At 38.8% G+C, this 18425-nt stretch overlaps 1 protein-coding gene and 1 long non-coding RNA gene across 5 annotated transcripts in view; one reads left to right on the top strand and one right to left on the bottom strand.

Annotated features, from left to right (window-relative positions):
• The window catches only part of SLC16A7 (solute carrier family 16 member 7), an 80336-nt gene extending 75969 nt beyond the window's left edge, over nucleotides 1–4367 (bottom strand). The window contains exon 1 of one of the 2 annotated variants that reach the window (XM_059471967.1): nucleotides 4163–4367. The gene's annotated coding sequence lies outside the window, so the exon portion shown is untranslated. The remainder of the gene's footprint in view (nucleotides 1–4162) is intronic. The other variant, XM_059471966.1, reaches the window with a different exon arrangement.
• On the top strand, nucleotides 3936–12766 carry LOC132073162 (uncharacterized). 3 transcript variants are annotated; one of them, XR_009418476.1, is made up of 5 exons: nucleotides 3936–4148; nucleotides 4860–5066; nucleotides 5813–5917; nucleotides 8583–8800; nucleotides 12322–12766. It is a non-coding gene; the product is annotated as an uncharacterized LOC132073162 (long non-coding RNA). The 3 variants fall into 3 exon arrangements; XR_009418477.1 differs by having other exon boundaries at nucleotides 3952–4227; nucleotides 11630–12766; XR_009418475.1 differs by having other exon boundaries at nucleotides 3963–4227.
• The last annotated feature ends 5659 nt before the right edge of the window (nucleotides 12767–18425 follow it).

The raw sequence follows: 18425 nt of genomic DNA, 5'->3' as shown, positions 1-18425 counted from the left end.
GGGACTGAAATAAATCAATAGCTAACATTCAATAATCACGAAACTAAGTTGAAAGAAAATGCATCAGCACTAATTAAAAAAAAAAAAAAAAAACAAAACCAAAAACCCGTCTTAAGTTTGTTCTCTAGTGCTCCCTGCCTTTATGAATTAAAATTAATTTCATTTCTTAAGATCTTAAGTCTTACAACTACAAAGGGAGAGAGTATATTGTGATAAGGCTCAATTCTTTTCCATTAATTTCCTCCTTCACTTTTGGGAACGTTCTAAAGTGGCCTAGTCATGTTCATATCCTTTTGGAAACGCTTATTCGTTTTTATCAGCTCTTCATGGAAACCTCTTCATTTATATCAAGCTCCTCATATAAGTCATAAGACAGAAGAACACTGTGTCCCAAAAATAAAAAGTATTAGCATGGAACTGGAAGCTTGACCTTGAAAACGTATAAATAAAGGAACTATTTAAAGACAACACATAAACCAAAACTAAGATCAACAAAAGGATCTAATGATAACGAATCTGCCTCCTCACCATCACCACCCCCCCACCCCCCAAAAACTACTGTGAATTAAAAATCTTAAGATTGCAAAGATAAAAATCAAGCAATAAAGACTGTGACTCTTTCTAGTTCATCAGCCACTGTGACCTAGTTAGATAACCCTTTGCTCTTCAATAAGAGTTTAAGAAGATTTTGATTGCTTGATCATAAGACTAAGAAAAATAAAAATATATTGGATAGACTGTAAAGCCAACTACAGCGGCACAGTCAGTTTGTCCAACATCTTTAAGCCATGGAATATTATCCTCTTACTCCTGTAGACAAATTCCTTTTGTTTGAATACTGCAAACTCTTTTCCAAATGTTTCAAGATGCACAATAAAATTAGAGAAGTTGGCCCAACAGATCACAAATACATGCAAGTCAAGGAATGCAGGTCTGGACTGAGATGTGTATGTGGGACTCTGCCAGTTCCTCGTGTTCATTTGACACATAAAACAGTTGGTCAATGACATCATATTTTCCTATCTAATCTCCTCCTTGGTGCTGTGCAAACATTATGCCATATATATATATTACACAAACAGACATAGAAACTGCTAACCTTCTTATCAATGATTTAGAGCTATGACCTAAAAATTTTAAGAACACTCAAAAGATAATTACATTTTTTGCAATTACACCAACCTTGAAACATAAAATTCATTTTACAACACAGATTATTAACATGGCCCAAGAACCTTCTTCTTGATTCCCACACAGGAAAATTGACAGTTTAAATTCTGACAAATGGTGTTAAGGGATACAATTTAATTGAAAATTATATTCAGGCACTATTATTGCTAAAGCAAACTTGTCCTCAAGCAAAATGCAACTCTTCAAAAGTATCATGTGATTCTGCAATGGGAAATAAAATCAGGTAAGTCATAGCCTCTTTTCTTGAAATAAAATAGGTCCAATAATAACCATATTTACTGGAAATAAAGCCACCTCCTCACTGCAAAAAGAGGACAAGATAATTTACTTAAGAAACAAAGGATACAAGCGAGGACTTTTTTTTTAAATTAAGAAAAAAGAAAAGCACTAAGTGCCACGGGGGAAAAAAAAATCAAGAAATAGAAGTATGATGTAGTGAACCACATCCAAGAAAGAAGAGTAATGAAAGAAAAACATTTAAAAAAACAATAGCTCGTGATTCAAGAATTTTTTTTCTCTCCTTTAACTTGCCTGTCCATAAATTTAGGCTGCCCAAAGATCTCCTGCCCTGATAAAACTTGGATTCTAGAATAAGAATTCTGCCATAGAAGAGCTGAGTGAGCTTAAATACATTATACACTACAGAGAAATGACAGATGAAATTAGGTTAAAGAGCCAGAAGGAAGCTTTTAAAAGATACTATAACACTGCATTTATTTACAATGAAAATTGTTGAAAAATAATTCCTTCACTCCTTACTGCAGCTGCAGAGTCACAATATTTAACTACACTCTGGTTTCTTTTTGATATTTCCTTTTGTAATATTTCAAAGTCTCCCCCTTTACATGCAAAATACCTGTTCAGATCAGTGTATCATGACACAATCCAAAGAGTTTTCCTATCTGGAAAACACATGAATTTGGTTTTCCACCATGCATAAAGACGTTCCATGAAGACCACAGTATGTATTTAGGCTATTCTACATCTCCATAATACTTTTATCCATAATGTGAATAAAATCAGGTTTTCTTTGCTACCAAAATTATTTAAAGCTGCAATAAAATAAAAAACATAACCTCCAGCCACCCCTCTGCCCAATCAAAATGATCAGCTGTTTTGCTTTGAAGCCACTTACATTGTAACCACTATGCTGCAAACTAAGCTAGCCGGGCCCTTGCAGACACGTGAAGTTACAGTTCTGTAATTAATTGCACAAATAATAACAAACATCTCAAGTATAATCTCTTCTCTGAATGGTTTCCATCATGTAGAAGGAGTTCAGCACTCCAGGCTCAAGTACACTATTCAAAGTTAGTAGACAATAATGCAAGGGGAGAGGAGAGAGCCAATTTAAAAATATGAAGGGAATAACTTTTGCGTTATTCCAATATTTATGATTTGCACATAAAAGTACATCTCACTTTTATTGAATTATTTGTCAGTTTCCTCCTTCTTTTAAATATAAGTGTACATCCCTCTGTCTCAATGACTAACTTTTCTATCATGAGTCATCTAGACAGAGCTAAAGCCCTCGAGTTGTTGGCTCAGTTGGTGTGTGATTAAGTTCATGGCCCCATTCCTACACTGCAAGCCACAAACACCTTTTCATTACTATTTGATCAGTAACTTGAGAACCACAGATGGGAACCACTATGGAAACATGAGCAATTATTATGGAGACCAACAAAATTAGAATGGACATCTTCAGGAGGTACCAGCTTTCTTTAGCTTCTCTCTTTTTACCAAAACACCTTTCAACAGCAATTTCAGTAAGACCCCTTTACCGAAAGCTCAGGCTGGCACTGGAAAATCCAGGTATCGCAAACGTTTTTCTGCTTTGTTTTGTTTTCCTATTGACCTCACTGGAAAAGCAATGGAGAATTTGTGTCAGTTCTGTGACCCTGCAGGACTGAAAGGTAATGGGCTTTCACAGAAGTAGAAGGGGACACTGGTGTCTGAAACATGAACAGGGCAAGTTCTCAGACTCTCCTATGACTTACTGCCCTTTAGGGGTCACTTCGACAACGATGAACGCTGAACAATTGCTCCCTGCCAGGGAGACTCTTCAGATCATTCCCTTCAAGGACTGTGTGCTAGCAGAGGTCAAGTAAAGAGAATTATGGAGGACTATTTTCGTGGCTCTGGTACTATTCATACCAGGACCTCTGTACACAACCATTAACTAAAGCCAACAGCGTTTCGAGATAACAACGCAAGAGCCGCGGAACTCGGAGCAGCCCAGAGCACGGAGCAGCAGCTGGCACGGAGCAATAGAGGCTCCATCCAGACCCACCTTCTCCAAGGTCACCTCGCTCAGCGCTCCTCGCAGGCCCGTGTCAGATGACGGCAAGCGCGGCGGCACGGTCCGTGCTCCGCCGCTCTCCGCCCACATTTCCCGGGGGTGGCCGGGGCGGGGGCCGCGCTCGGCGGCTCCGCTCGGGTGGGCGCTGGCGGGCTCGGCGCCCCGCGGGGATGCGCGCAGCGGCGCGGGGCCGGGATCGCGCCTCGCTCCCCCCAGAGCCGCGGCCTCAGCCCGGCCCCGCCGCCCGCCTCCCTCCCTGCCCCGCTGTCAGAGCCGCCCGCCCGCCCGCGTGGCAGCGGGGCACGGCGGGGCGTGCGGCGTCTCCCTGCGGTGCCTGCTTTGGTACTGGGGGTACAGCTGTGTCCCACGCGGGGTCCTTCCGTCCGTCCTTCCATCCATCCATCCATCCATCCATCCATCCATCCATCCATCCATCCATCCATCCATCCCTCCCTGAGTGGGCGGCGGCTGGTGTGTGTGTGTGACTGACAGTGAGGCGCGCTCAGCGCGGGGGCAGCCGCTCGCACGCAGCCCGCGGGGGCCACGCCGGCGCGCCCCGGCTGCGGCAGCCGCTTCTCCGTCCCCCGGAGCCCTCCCCGGTGGGGACAACCTCAGCGGCCTCGCTGCTCGTCCTCCTCCTCCTCCCTCCTGGCGGGTAGGTTACATTACCTGGTCTCTAGCTCGGACTGGATCTAATCCCGCGGCCGCCGCCGGCTCGTCTCCCGGCCGCGGGGGTGAGTGGGGGAATTAATTTATTTATTTTCCATGAGGTGTCCTCTGCGGCGGAGTAGCGGCGGGAGAGCCCGGGCCGGGCAGGGAGGGAGGCCCGGGTGCTGCTGTCCCGGGGGTGCTGCCGGGGAGCGGCCGAGGCGCTCGGCACCGGCGCGGGGGGGCGGGGGCTGCGGCGGAGACGCCTCCCGGGCTGCCCAACCCGGCTCCGCGGGGCTGGCGGGGGCGCGGCGCCCGGCCCGGGGAGAAGGGGATGGAGCCGGCGCCAGCGCGGGAGGTGGGACAGCGCGGGATGGACCGGGCCGGGGCGGGCGGGCAGCGCCGGGCCCTGTGTCCCTGGGGCAGCCGTGAGCGCTCCCCGCCCTCCTGCCCGCCCCGCCGCACCCGGAGCCCCTCGCACGGAGCCGCGGCCGGGGGACGGGAAGGCACCTCGTTTCTGGCAGCGAGAAACGTGTCCGTCCCCCCCCGTCCCACCCCGATCGCCTCCTCTTCGGCACTGAGGCTGCCAAGTATTTCACATTATAGGCGGTTTGCGCTCTCTGGTCCACCGAAAGTCTAAAACACGCTGTATGAGTTTCCTCGTGCTAGGGGGAAAATAAAAAGTAAATTAACCGAATTCGTTTTGTGCTCAACGCAGGACCTTCGCCTTCTGAAACGGGAACTGAAATTGGGCTCGTCAGCATCGAGTTGCTGATGAAAATCTTGGTCACCTCAGCATTTGCCGTCTTTTTGTCTCCTTAAGAAAAAAAAAAAGTTATGAGAAGTGTTTTCTACGTGTGATAAGCATATTTATGAAAGTGACCGCTAAATTATCCAGAAATCCTGTCCTTAAGGCTAAAAACCTGTAAGGAAATAAACATAATTATATAATTGCCTAATTAAAACCTTTACCATAATGCCTATTCTCGTCTAAAGGTTACACATTAAGTGCAGTGCTTAAGTACTGTGAGAAGAATAATTATAGTTGTTGACATTGTGTTGTGAAATGTACAAAAAAAAAGTTAATATCTTTTTGAAAAAACCTCCCCCACTTGACTTCAAGCACTTTGTGCACTGAGTTAGAGCTTTATGATCAGGATCATTACAGGCATGTTAGGAACTGAGACTGCCTGTGCATGGACAGGCAGTTCATGGGCTGTAGTTGGGAGTAATGTAGTTTCCTGAACTGCTAGTAAAGGAAGGAAAGACTTGAACTTGTGCAGTTTATTTTTGTCTGTTTATTTTCCATTAATAACATTTGAATCTTTTAGCTAGAATCAATCACAACTAACAAAAAGTTTTGAAAAATAATCTGGAAAAGAGCATATCACCCTTCAAAAAACCAGCATCATGAATGGTAATTACATGAAAGAATCCATCCACAGACAACTGCTGTCTGAATCACAAATTAATAAAAATCAGGTTTCTTTGTCGCCTTGTCTTAATAATTGATTTGCTTTTGTGTGAGAAGTGTTCGGAACTTTTCTATGTTTTAAACTGTAACCATTAAATCAGAAGACACAGACCTGGAAATCTCAGTAATGTAACATTTAAGCATTCCTTCATTCTTTAGGATGTTATTGTTATTATTTATGTATCGTCCATTTCCAGGCCAAGTTTTTCAGATTCAGGAGGGAATACTTTGTCACATGTCTGTAAAGCAGCCAGCTCTCTATAGTCTCTGGGCAGCTTCTGGCACTGTACTCATAAGGAACAGTAAGTAGTTCACTGTAGAGAGGGCAAACACTGTTCTTCTTGAAACAAACTGAGCAGCGTGGAGTCAATTTGTGACATTGCATAAGCTAAGTAGTACTTGATTTATGTATGTGAGTCCAGGGGCATTTTTAGGAGCAAACACGGTGACTGCCAGGGCAGCAAGCAGAAGTCACAGTTGCGTTATTTAGGTAGCAACGCCAGCCATCTCTTGTGCAAGTGTGTCAACGGAGCCTGTGAGTGCCCAGCCTGCTCACAGTCGCTCTGTCTGTCCTGGCAGCAGGCTGCACTACAGCCTTTGGAAGGCCAAGGACCCACGAGGGGCCCTCTAAGCCTGTCAGAGGGAGAAGAGACACTAAGCCAGGACTCGGGCATGCAGGCAAAGAAAGCTTGGGTACTGATGGCCATGGTCAAACTCTTACAGGCAGGTCCACAGCTACAGGGTAAAAAATGTTGAAATTAGGATGAAATTGGATGTAAAATCTTTTGTTAAAAAAGCTTCCAGTGATGAAATCAAAGTGGTATTCTTGGTTTTACAGCAGTATAAAGCTGTCTTCCATATTCAGACACTTTTTATGCCCTGAAGAAAATTGTAGGCCATATAGGACCTCAGACAGTTCCTGTAAAATGCAAAGCATGTCTACAATGCCCTTTACAGTGAAACGGTAAAGCTTACATGCTGTTTTATATAATTTTAGGAAAGTAATTTTCAAAGAGAGCTGAAAAATAAATACAGGAAGATAGAAATGATACCTGGTTTTTATTGCATACTTCTATTTCCTCCACTGATATGCCCAACTAAAATAAATATATATGTATATAGATATAAATATTTATTTTTAATTTGTAAATTTATGCTAAATATTATACAAAATAATTTTACACAGTGTAAAATTTATAGTATTGCACTTATATGTCGTAAGGTGTATCACATAGACAGTATTTGCTGTAGTACATAGTACATGCTGCATGCTGTATGTAACAAAGTGCTACAAAAGTGTAAGTTGATGTATTCTGTGCTTGTAAATAAGTTTTTATTTATATTATACTGCATATATTAACATCTATATGGATATAGCAGATTGTATTATCATATGTTAACCATCACAGCCATAAACATCTTCTGTATATACCTATGTGCCTCATGCAGCTTCTTTCAATACCTCTTTTCAGACCACTCTCTGTAGGAAAGGTGATTTTAATTGACTCAGTGTTGCTGTGTGCTTCATTGCATTTGGTGTTTTCCAGTGCAAGGCAGAGTCAGAACATAAGCTAGCTGCAGGTGTAACAGTGTGGGGTTCTGGCCTACAGTTGGCACGAGTTCAGATACAGCATGCTATGTGCCTCCAGCCTGCTTAAAGGCACAAAAATTACCATGAACCTTCAGACTAGAAGTTGATGCATTAATTAATTTTTTACTTGGACTGTGATTGCAGTGATATCATGTTTTTAAGTGAATAGACTCCTCTGTGAGTGTGTGTAGAGTGAAGGCACTGAAGTGGTTTGGTTCTCAGTTGTAGATTGAAAAACTCTGTTGGCATTCTGCCTCTTTCCAGTCTTGGTGCACCTTTGCTGTAGGAAGTCTATTATTCAGACTAAAAATGTTTAATGAGTGATAGCAATTAATAATTTCTGAGTGAATTTTAAGAAGCTACTAACGGTTCAGATCTCTGTGTGCATGTGCGTGTGTCTGTGTATGGGAGTGTGGCATTCTGTACTTTTCAGTGAACTAATTGTTAAGAAGAAATTAAATCAACTGTTAAGAAGAAGTTAAATCAACTAATAAATGTATGACAAGAGTCACCTCTCTGGTTGTTAATTTTGTGTCCAGTTGATAGATAGATTTTTTTTGAGGTTGCATGTTAAACACTATCCTGTTTTTGTTGTAACAGATTGAGTTTTTTTAGTGATATTAACATAAAAGACCTTTAAATACTATTTTTTCACTAGAGAAAAAGAAAATGCTACAAATGTTAAATACTTGATGGTACTTTTTGTAAGTTTCTCCACTAACTGTTTGGGTAAGTCCCCTTTGGAATAGTCCCTTTTCCCCACATGCCACTTGTCAAACAGTTTTAGCTGAATCTGGAATTTTTACAGGTCTCTTCTAAGCTTAGAACTTCTCTGCTACATTACAAGTTATGTCTTCTTGTCCCAGAGTCTGAATCTAAAGGGTGCATGTTTACGATCATGTGTTGTTCTGGCCTACGTCAGATTGCATTCTGATTATATTCTATTTTTTCTGCACTGATTTTGGTTCCATAAATACACATCTCAAACATCTCTCATGTCCATAAGCAGGCTGGTGTGGTGTGTATTCTTGTCATCTCCAAGTGATGCACAGGATAACAACACAAGTATTATATTGGCAAATCATCTAGGCCGCCTTCTGTAAGCTTTATATGAACTGCTAGTAATTGTCAGCCTGTGTCTCACTCCACCTTCATTCATACACACAGCATAACATTTATGTCACTAGCAAAACACTTAATCCTAGTCCTGTTAGTGAAAGAGATACATGTACTTCAAGTTTTGTGATAAAAATCATATAAATATAACTAGAACATAGAATTCTATGATAGTATGTAGCCATAGCATGTCTTTCCATTGAGGTTAGTTTTCTCTGTAACCATCAACCATGGCCCAACCAAATTGTTTTCTTTTGCAGCTCATGGTGACACAGAACACAGCACATTGTAACTACAGGAACAGACTCGACTGTGAAAGATCTCTATCAGGCATCACAGAGAATTTGAGGCAGCTGGCAGTTATCAGCTGAAGCAGTTAGTCACTAGAACTGCACAAGATAAATAGATAATTGAAAAGCCATCTGGAAACCTGGGAGAGATAATAAGCCTCTCTTCTAGAAGTGAGGTAACAACTCAGGTAGGTCACAGATGAACTCAACTCCCAGATCAGTGCTTTGCCTAATAACACTGAAAATGCAGCAGCAGCTCATGCCTGTCAGTTCTGAAGTAGTATTGAGGTTGTTGTTGGAAAGGCAGTTTGGCATACTCAGTTATACAAATCATTATTGCAATAGAGTGAAAAAGGATTGTAGTGCTGTCAGACAGGTGACCAAAATCCCCAGAGCAACATGGCCCTTTGTTAAATTACAGTTGCCTAAATAGAAAACTAGTTGCATGCACTTTTTACTCTCTGTGCTACCTTGTTTATACTGCTGTGCAAGTGGTAGTATTCCTGCCACGCTGACCGCGGTTGTCTGTGGGGCAAGTTACTTCTTTTTTTGTGAAATTTATATTTATATTGAGATAATGGAACTATCTTTGTTTTATTTACCATGAGCACAAAGAATGGAGCAGAAGGGCCGATGTCTATGAGTGAAAGAATGTATTGATCTTAATAGTTGCATTTTAAAAGAGTCCTAAAGAGTCTTTCTGTTCAAGTCACTCTTATGATTCTCAAATTTCTGACTACAGAAAGTGTGACATCTTGCATGAACATGCCAGGAAATTGATACCATTTGGTAACTTCTCTTGCCAGGTTCTGATCTCTTATAGAACTATATTGATTGTAGGGAAAGAACATGAGATATTTTTGTGAGAGTGGGCACAGAAAATAAGTTTTTGGCCTTTTCAAAAAAGAAAGTGGCGTCTTGCCATCAGAGAAGTGCTTGAGTTAATCCACTGACATCTGTCTATTCTGTTAAACCACTCAGGTGGATCACAGGAAATAACTGCTGCCAGTGTAATATTAATTCTTGTGGAGGTGAACAAAACAAAACAAAAACCCCAAACAACCAACAAAACCAAAAAAAAAAAACCAAACAAAAAAGAAAAAGGGGAAGACTTTTGCTGCTCAATTTACTTTGAAAGATGTTTTTAAAAATCTGTCTCTAAAAATTCTGTCAAAAAAATTCTGTGCGTTTACACTGAAAGAGCATAGAGCAAAACACATGCTTTTGTGTTTTGTGTCATCAAACCTTTTTACTGTAATATTTGCTACAATTACAGTGGTAGTTACAGTATCAGTTGTTACACTACAGTGGCTAAGAAAGTAACATATTAAATTCTCAAAATCCTTTAACAAAAATTTGCATGTGTCCATGTTGCTGGCTGCAGAAATAATGTAATTCATTTGAACAGTCTCTGTAAATCTTAAAAACTGCTGCTTTTATTTTTTAGGTATTGTTCTAATATCTGTTTTACTATGGTACTGGACATGAATTAGTTGTGCATATATGTAAATTCTGCTTCTATGTATTGTCTGTTGAGGATGTTTTCTTTTCCTATCTCATTTTATGACTGCTAAAACAAAAAAAATGGCAAAGCTTTAAAGCTTACAAAGGCATGAAAAATTTTAAATTACCATTTGCTGTTTTGAGGCCTGATTCATCTTTCCATTATAATCCTAGTGATAGACTTTGGTCAGTCTAGACCAAACCTTTTTCATATCAGTTTCTAAGTTTAGATACAAGTGTACAATTGTAAGTTATCATTGTGTTGTAACACATGCCTAACTTCATTAGATTACAAAACTTCTTAGGTAGCAGAAGAATTTTCATTCTCACTTATTTATTTTTATTTCCTTTTAAAAGAAGATGAAATGCCAAAAAATTGCTTTTTAGATAAAATTCCAAAATCTGCCTAAGTGTTTATTATATAAGAATGCAATATAGCAATAATTATAATCTAAAAAGATGTTGGCAACATGCTGTTGTAAACACTGCAAATAATACTTAGAATAATATGCAGAGTCAGAAGTAAGAAAGCATCACTCAGAGGGAAGCATCTTTATAATTAGGAAGAAACAGATCTATTTTACTTTTTTCTCTCTCCTATGAATCCTTTGAGTATTTCAGTCTTTTTCTGTGCTGTGATCCAGATTCAACAAGAAAAGTGCAGAATAAATAGTTCAGCTCAGGCTCACACTTTATAACTGAAATTTAGGCTCTACTGTAGGAGGTCTGAACAGAGGAACTATTTGTGGTCAAGTTCACTAATTGTGCATGAAGGGAGAGATCCTTCATTATCTGGTTGTGCTCAAATATCAAGTCAGCACTCTAAATCTCGGGGGATGAAGGTGTCTGTTTTATATAGGCACATGACTTAGATTAACTCTTCAGACAAACATCATGCCTGAGTGTTTCCAAAGCTCTTTGCTCTACCATCAGGAAAAAGGAAAACAGTTCCCCCTAAAGGGTTCTGAATTTCATCATGAAGGCACTTAAACCCCTGCTTGTTTGAGAGCTGGCTGCCTAAGGAACTATGTGTGAACCCTCCTGCAGCTATAATACTCTGAATAAAGCCCTTGAGCATAGATAGATTTGCAGAAATGTTAAGCATCAGTGAGCATACTCTGATGGGATCATAGTCTGCACTCAAGGTAACATGACAGTCCAACTCCTGAGGAGGTTCACAGAACATAATGAATTTCTTGAATACCATGAGTACATTGAACTAATCTTCAGTACTTCACTTGTTGTCCATTCTGATGAAAGCACTAGAATATATGGTCAAAATCATGCATGAAGAGCTTTCACTTCATGGCGTTATGTCTTATTATTATAATCTTGGTTTACTTTGCAACTCACTTCTGGGATAATCACATTTTTACAGAGTGGGTAAAACTTTAGAAATAGAAGTATGGTTGGAATACTAGTGCTTGGTATGCTTCAAAACTGTAAAAATCATCAGTATATAATGTATTTACTTTCTTTACTGATCAGGTCAAAAATGTGTGTCTACATTTTAGGGGACACTTACCAAACAAATTCTTCTCCTAACATACAATCAACACCAGGAGACTTTTGAAGAAGAAAAACCACAATATTTATGTCAACTTTCCATTCGGGGAAGGTCTCAGATTGCTAACAAACACTGTTTTCCCAACAAATGGCAATGACAATGTGTTTGCAGGTATTCACATATGTCCTCTTACCTTTTGGTGACTTTCTTTTTCTTTAACAATAAGACCTGGTGTAACTTCCGCTGGTGCCCCAGGATCACACTGTTTTGTTTTGTTTATTCCACAAAATCAGTAATAATAGTTTCTTTTTTACGATGTACATTTTTTCGTCAGTCATTGTCTCATTGTTAGTAATGTCTTTGGATGCACAAGTCTGATAGTGGATTGGTATTCAAATATCTACTTCTTATCAAATAGCTTGAATTGTGCAACAATTTATTGTGGTCTAGGGTGAGACTTAGGTGCAGATTGAGACATCTTAGGCATCGATATAGAAGGGCTCAGGTGTACACTATATGTGTAAACTCTTGTTCTGGATAAGAGTCAATGCAATCTGTGGGCCCTTCTTAGTGCCTTGTCTGCTGATGAACTGCTTTGCAGATGTTTCAGAGGGAACTGAGTTATTCTCTAAACTCTATCTGAACACAGACAAAAGTTATGGCATCATGTGAAATGTACTGTCAGTTTCTGTCTTGCAGTTCTCTACAGGATGAAATCCCCAGAAACTGGAAAAATACATTTAAAAATATATTTTTATATCACTACATTCCTGGCAAAAATAGTGAAAAGAACTTTCCTGGGTTTCTCCCAAAGACAAATCAGGATTCTGTAAAATTGTTGGATCTTCTCTTGCCGTTTGCTGTGACTCGTGCACTTCATACAACAGTACCTGAAGCTATTGGCCAGGCAAAGCAATCTTGGGTATCTTCATGTGCTTGTGTTCTAAAAATGTGTATCAATGTACATCTTGGATCTCTCAGGCTTATTTAATACATTTAAGATATTAACAGGATTATTTGAGTTGGTAACCTGAAATAATCTGACACTGCGTTTATTGATGCACAAGATTATTCTGAATTTTGTGTCCAAATGTCTTACTTACCTTACAGTTCCATGTGAATAAAATTATTTGCTTTAAACATAGATTTTGTTTCCTTTGTGGTGATTCTTTCTACTGTGGAGTCATTCATCCCCTGTCCTAGAGATTTTTGCTTCTCATAACATCAACACCACAGGGTTTTTTAGAGCATTGGGTTAGTCTGAAGATCTCCAGCTAATATACTATGGAGTAGGTTAGAATCTAACCATAAAATAAAATCAGGAAGCAATAACAAAAGACACAGTCCAAGTTATGGTCAAACTAAGGTTACAGAGTGTGGCTACTGCCTCAGCTACAGAGACAGAGCCTAGACAGCTGCAGAGCAGTGGCAGCCAGCCAGCATGCCTGAACAGATGAAGATGAGGCCAAGAGAAGGAGGACTTAAATCTCTGATATTAGTTGTTCTAATATAGAATGAACAAGCTATATGAGAACCTTACGTATCCAGAAAAGAATTAGAACAGATAGTTGGAAACAAAGTCCTTGAAGTTCCTTGTGCAACTTTTCAAATAGAAATTATCATAGAAATATCATATATTTTTCCCATTCCATTTATGAAGGATATTATTGCTTTACGGGATAGATGCAGACCCTGAAACAAAGATATGGCACTTGAAAACTAGGCAATTAAATAGCTCAAAAAGGAAGAAAAGAAATGCAATTTGAAAAGATCTATGCAGAGAACGCATAGCTGTCTGCAACCCTCCCCATTACTCTGTGTAGGTAGTACTCAGGATTGGCTATGGAAACAAATGATGTCAGAATCAGTCCTCTAAACCTTTTCAATTTTCCAGTATGAAAATATCCTATAGAACTGCAATGAGGTATTGGATATGTAACAAATAGTTTGGAAGGTTTTTTTTAATGTCAATAGAATATTTTTCATTAAATTTTAGTTCATCTGTGCTGTATACTGTGTATATATTTTTTCCTATTAAATAGAAAAATCTTTCCTGATAAGGACATCTTTTCTGAAAGCATTTCTTAAAATAGACTAGCTTGATGCTGTGGATAGTGCTTTGACAGTGAAGAAAACCAGTGAGATGCAAACAAATTCTTGCAAGGCTGGAATTGATGCCTGTATACTTTAGAAATGGTTTGAGTCATTAGTAGATTAATAGGCTGCACAGAGAGCTGGATCTTTGAAAGAGGTCAGTGAATTAAGGGCAGATTATTACCCTGTAGCTCCCATTAGCCTGCACATTAACCATCTAGATCTACAGATTTTTCTGTCCCATACAAATCACTGGAATAATGGGTATAGGTTTTATATAAAATCATCATGGCCATAAAATGGAATGTAGGAACATTTTACCACTACTGCAGTTAGAATGGCCAAAAATAACCATACATTTGAATACAGCTTTGTCAGGATTTTTATTCTCAAGAGCCCACCTATTCACAAATCTGGGGTAGCTGAATATTAGAGAGTTAGGTTTTCTGGTAGGGTTTGGTTTTATTTTTTCAGTAATAGTTCATAAAATCATTTAACTACTTTCATAGAAAAGTACAATTTGACAAATCTGGTAGAAAATACACCTGCTCTTGGCTGAGGACAAGGGAATGGCAAAGAGGACTTAACAATCTCTGATTGCAAGCTACTCTTCCTATCTGTTATCTTTCAAACAGTGATGAGTTGTGGTGGTAGACACAGTGAAATATAGCAGCCCCTTCCAAAGGGCTTTTGTGTGCAGCAGAGGTCATCAGAAAGTTCAGCAAGGTCACAAACATTCCACATTAAAGAGTTTCATCATGGGGAGGAGCCTTTGCCCGTGGCATTTGGAATTTCAGTTATTCTAGGTTTGATTCATGAAACCTAATGAAAGTTCAAAGTAGTAGCTACATTGGAGCTAAGCATCTTGGCTTATTCTCAGTGATTAGAAATAGGTGTCTGAAGGCCACAGTTAATTTCATCAAAAAGGTCTAAAATGGGTCAATGGAATTGTCTTCTGGAACTACCCATTTGTTGACTATAAAGATGAGCCAGTGTGTTGGCACAAGTATAAACAGCAGCAGTTTAAAAATCTAAAGGTAAATGAAATTTCTTTATTTCTGACTTTTAGCTCATTTGCATATTGCCATCCTTTCTCGCATGAAAAGGAATCAGTGGACTCAAACCAGATTTATCACGATGCCTTTAGCTGAGTTTTGACTGCTCAATAGTTCATTATATCCACCCTGTGTCCTATAGTACAATAACTTGTCACAGACTTCAAATTTTGGGTGATAATTCTGCATTGGATAAGCACATTTTTCATTAAACTGAAGAAAATATAACCAAAAGCCATGTTAGGCATGATAACTTATGAACTTCCAGGGTAATAGACTTCTACAGTATTCAACATTGAACAGTGACAAAATGGAAAAGATGAGGCTTGCAGTATCTTCCTTGATTTTATTTCAGATGCAATGAGAGAAATTTCAGCCTGGTCCTGTCTGCTCACCAATGTATGCCCCTAAACATAAAGACAAAACTTTGCTGGTCACTTAACTGCAGGTTGCTAAAGTACTCCAAAGTTGCTAACGTGCTCCATTTGAAAAGTGTGCTTTGAAAGGATCCTGTACTGTGGATATAATGCCAGTAAACTAAAAAATGGAACAATTTTGCTGTACTTGCATTTTCTGTAAGTTATAAAGACTCTTCTTACAGATGGTATGAACCCCATAAAGCTTTGTAGGAGCAGGAATGTTTTATTCATTGACGAGCCCACAGCTACGGCTAATGAACCCAGGCCAGCAATGCAGCTGCTGCAGACCTGCCTCAGCTGGCAGCTGAGCTGGGATATTCGTGGAGAGGATTTTTGTTTTATGTGTGTAACATCTCTCTGTTGAGTGTGTTCAGACATGGCACAGGTAGAAATTCTCAATGTACTCAATTTTCTGCTTTGATAGGAAATACTGGTGTTCAGTGAGTTTTTTCTCCCACATATGACAGCTATATTCTCAGTTGCTTATAGACTTCATAAAAAAATTAGTTAACCAGAGTTACAAAAATACAGTAAAAGAAGTAATATTCATAAAAACCCTGCCTACCAGTCTTCTTGTAGGGATATGGATCATTTAAAATTGTCAGATAAAATAAGGCAATGACACCCAAAGGATGTATAAGGCAAATTGGATGCATATATAATGAATTCAATTCCCATTCATTTCTCAGTGAGAATTTTTAAAGGAGAGAACGTTGGAAAATTATAGTCATGTTTTGAGTAAACACAATGGGGCTGATTTCTTGTTTATAAACCAACACTCATGTTTTGTTATGCATATATGACTATACAGTTAATTTTGTGTCTTAGAGAAGTGTGTTATTTAGTACTTTTGTCATACATTTCTGTCATTATCTTGAACAAAAGTGATGAAGATATTGTGGCTTAAAAACATTTTGAAAAGGCCACCCAAACAAACAGCTCACCCTCCAAAAAAAGAAAAAACAAAAATTCTGATGGAGGAAATCTCTTTCTATATTGGAGTAATATTTGGGGTAATTTATTGGTGTTTTTTCTGAGTATTTCATTTTGCTATGGGTATGGTAATTATTTTTATTGTGAATGAACCCAGAAGTGTTCAGATTAGCAAATGAGTGCTTTTCTAAATCTTAATAATGAAAGATCAATAAGTGATTCTAAAATTACTTGTGACAGATCTCAGCAATAACAAAAGGATATAGTTTTCAATTAATTTTTGTACTTCAGGGAATTTATGTCAGTCAATGACACTGATTATATGTTTTGGCTGTGCAAAGAATTGATTTTTTAATTTTGCTTCCAAATTAAGCAATAGAAATAATTTTTCTTCTGAAAAACAAGTGTTTTGCAGTTGGGGTTTTATTTATCTACTTTAGTTCTGAGAGTAATGAAAAAAAAATTACTTTATTTGAGACTAAAATGTCATGTGGCCTTGTATTAAGAATTTCCTTCAAACACAGGTAAGAAAAAACAAAGAAGAAGATGGACCAGATCCAGACAAAGCTGCTGGAGAAAGCCAAATCTTTCTTTCTGTTTGAGTGTTATCCATGTGCACTGTGCAACTTAGATTTAGTTTTCAGTTCAGCTTACAGGAATTAAATCTTAAACTTCTCTGATCCTAAATGCCAAGTTGTGAATGGTTTTGAAAAGAGGACAATTCTACCAGAATTAAGAGAAGCCTCATCTCTTTTCTTCTCTGCATTATTGTCAGAATATCTATAGCCCCAGGAGAAATTAATAATTTAAACTATGAAATAAACTGTTTCACATTCCCATCCTCAGTCAGAAAGAGAACAAACCTGAGTTCAGGCAAGAACCATAGGAGGTGGGATGTGGAGTGTATGAAGCCTGGGAAATGTATGGGTAGGATATCCCCATGTTGGGGACACTCCATTTTATATGAGACATCACTGAGTCAGAGAGAGAAATAGCTTGATAATATGTGGTTCAGAAAACCTTTCCAGAACCACTGGATTTAACAGCACTAAATTACAGCAGAGTTAAAGCTAAAAATGCTCTCCCATTTCTGCTTTGTAATCTGAAGTTAAGATGCTAACCTAGGATCTGTGAGAACGCTGGGAATTGACTCATGTACTGCCATATTTTGTATGAATTCGGGAGCAATGGATTAAACAGGCATAATGATAGTCCTACATTTGTGTGTATGTAATGAAATTTTGAAAATTCTGGTAATGAGCACATTTTGAAGGGACTGAAAATGCATTTTGTGGAAGAATTTATATTTTGTAAAATTATCATCATCACCATTATCTCTACTCATGTCACCTTATCTGAAACCAGACACTTAGCTGCAGTCCTTCAATGGATGAAGACAAAGCAGAAATAAAAGATACCATTGGGAACACTTAGCACAATAAGGCTGTTTGCTATGGGGTATGTTTCATTTTGCATCATGTTACTAAATTACTGCAGTTACAGGAAAGAAGGGAAGAACTATTTCTAGTTTGTCAAATGCACCCAGTGTTGGATTTACAGAATAAATACATTTGACTTTAAGAACTGAAAAGCATAAATGCAAATTCAGGGAAAAAAAAAAAAAAGAAGATAGTGATGCACAGCAGCAGCTCCCTCTATTCCTATGCTTATGGGGCATAGTGACTTCCTCAACCCTGTTTGGACAGATTTTGTTTTCTTTGTCATATATCTCAGTATTTTGTAGACTGAAGGAACATCAATCAGAATTACATCAGATCCCATTTCCTGTCATACTATTACTTTACCTCCTTAATACAAAAGTCTTCTTTCTCTTTGTCCCACCTTCACATATACACTTACACACAGAAAACTATGAATAAATGAGTTTTCATAATCTGATGGCTTCAGTTTGTGGATGAGATTAGAGCCTAGATTAAATCCAAATTAGTAAAAGGAAGCAAGAGGTCATTTTAAACTATTAGTGCTATATAAACTTTGTTTTTTTGAAAGAAGGAACATGAATGAGGTGAACTATATTTGTTTAAACTAAAGTTACTCTTGATTATGCAGTTTTGAAGTTTCTAGGGAAGTCATGAAAGTGTCTTACTGAGAATCTAAAATTTCTTGGAGAAGAAGTATGCATGCACAGTCCTGTCAGAGGTTTCTTTCTCTAAGTCTCAGAAAGAGGATTTCAAAGGGCATTTTTCACAATCAAGCTTAATTTTCTGCTATTTATGACTATGTTGTTCGAATCATTTTTAAGATTGGACATCTACATTGAAATGAACATTTCTTCCTGGAG

This window comes from Ammospiza nelsoni, chromosome 5 (genome assembly GCF_027579445.1).
Source record: "Ammospiza nelsoni isolate bAmmNel1 chromosome 5, bAmmNel1.pri, whole genome shotgun sequence".
Classification (NCBI taxonomy): domain Eukaryota; kingdom Metazoa; phylum Chordata; class Aves; order Passeriformes; family Passerellidae; genus Ammospiza; species Ammospiza nelsoni.
This window is presented reverse-complemented; position numbering and strand designations above follow the sequence as displayed.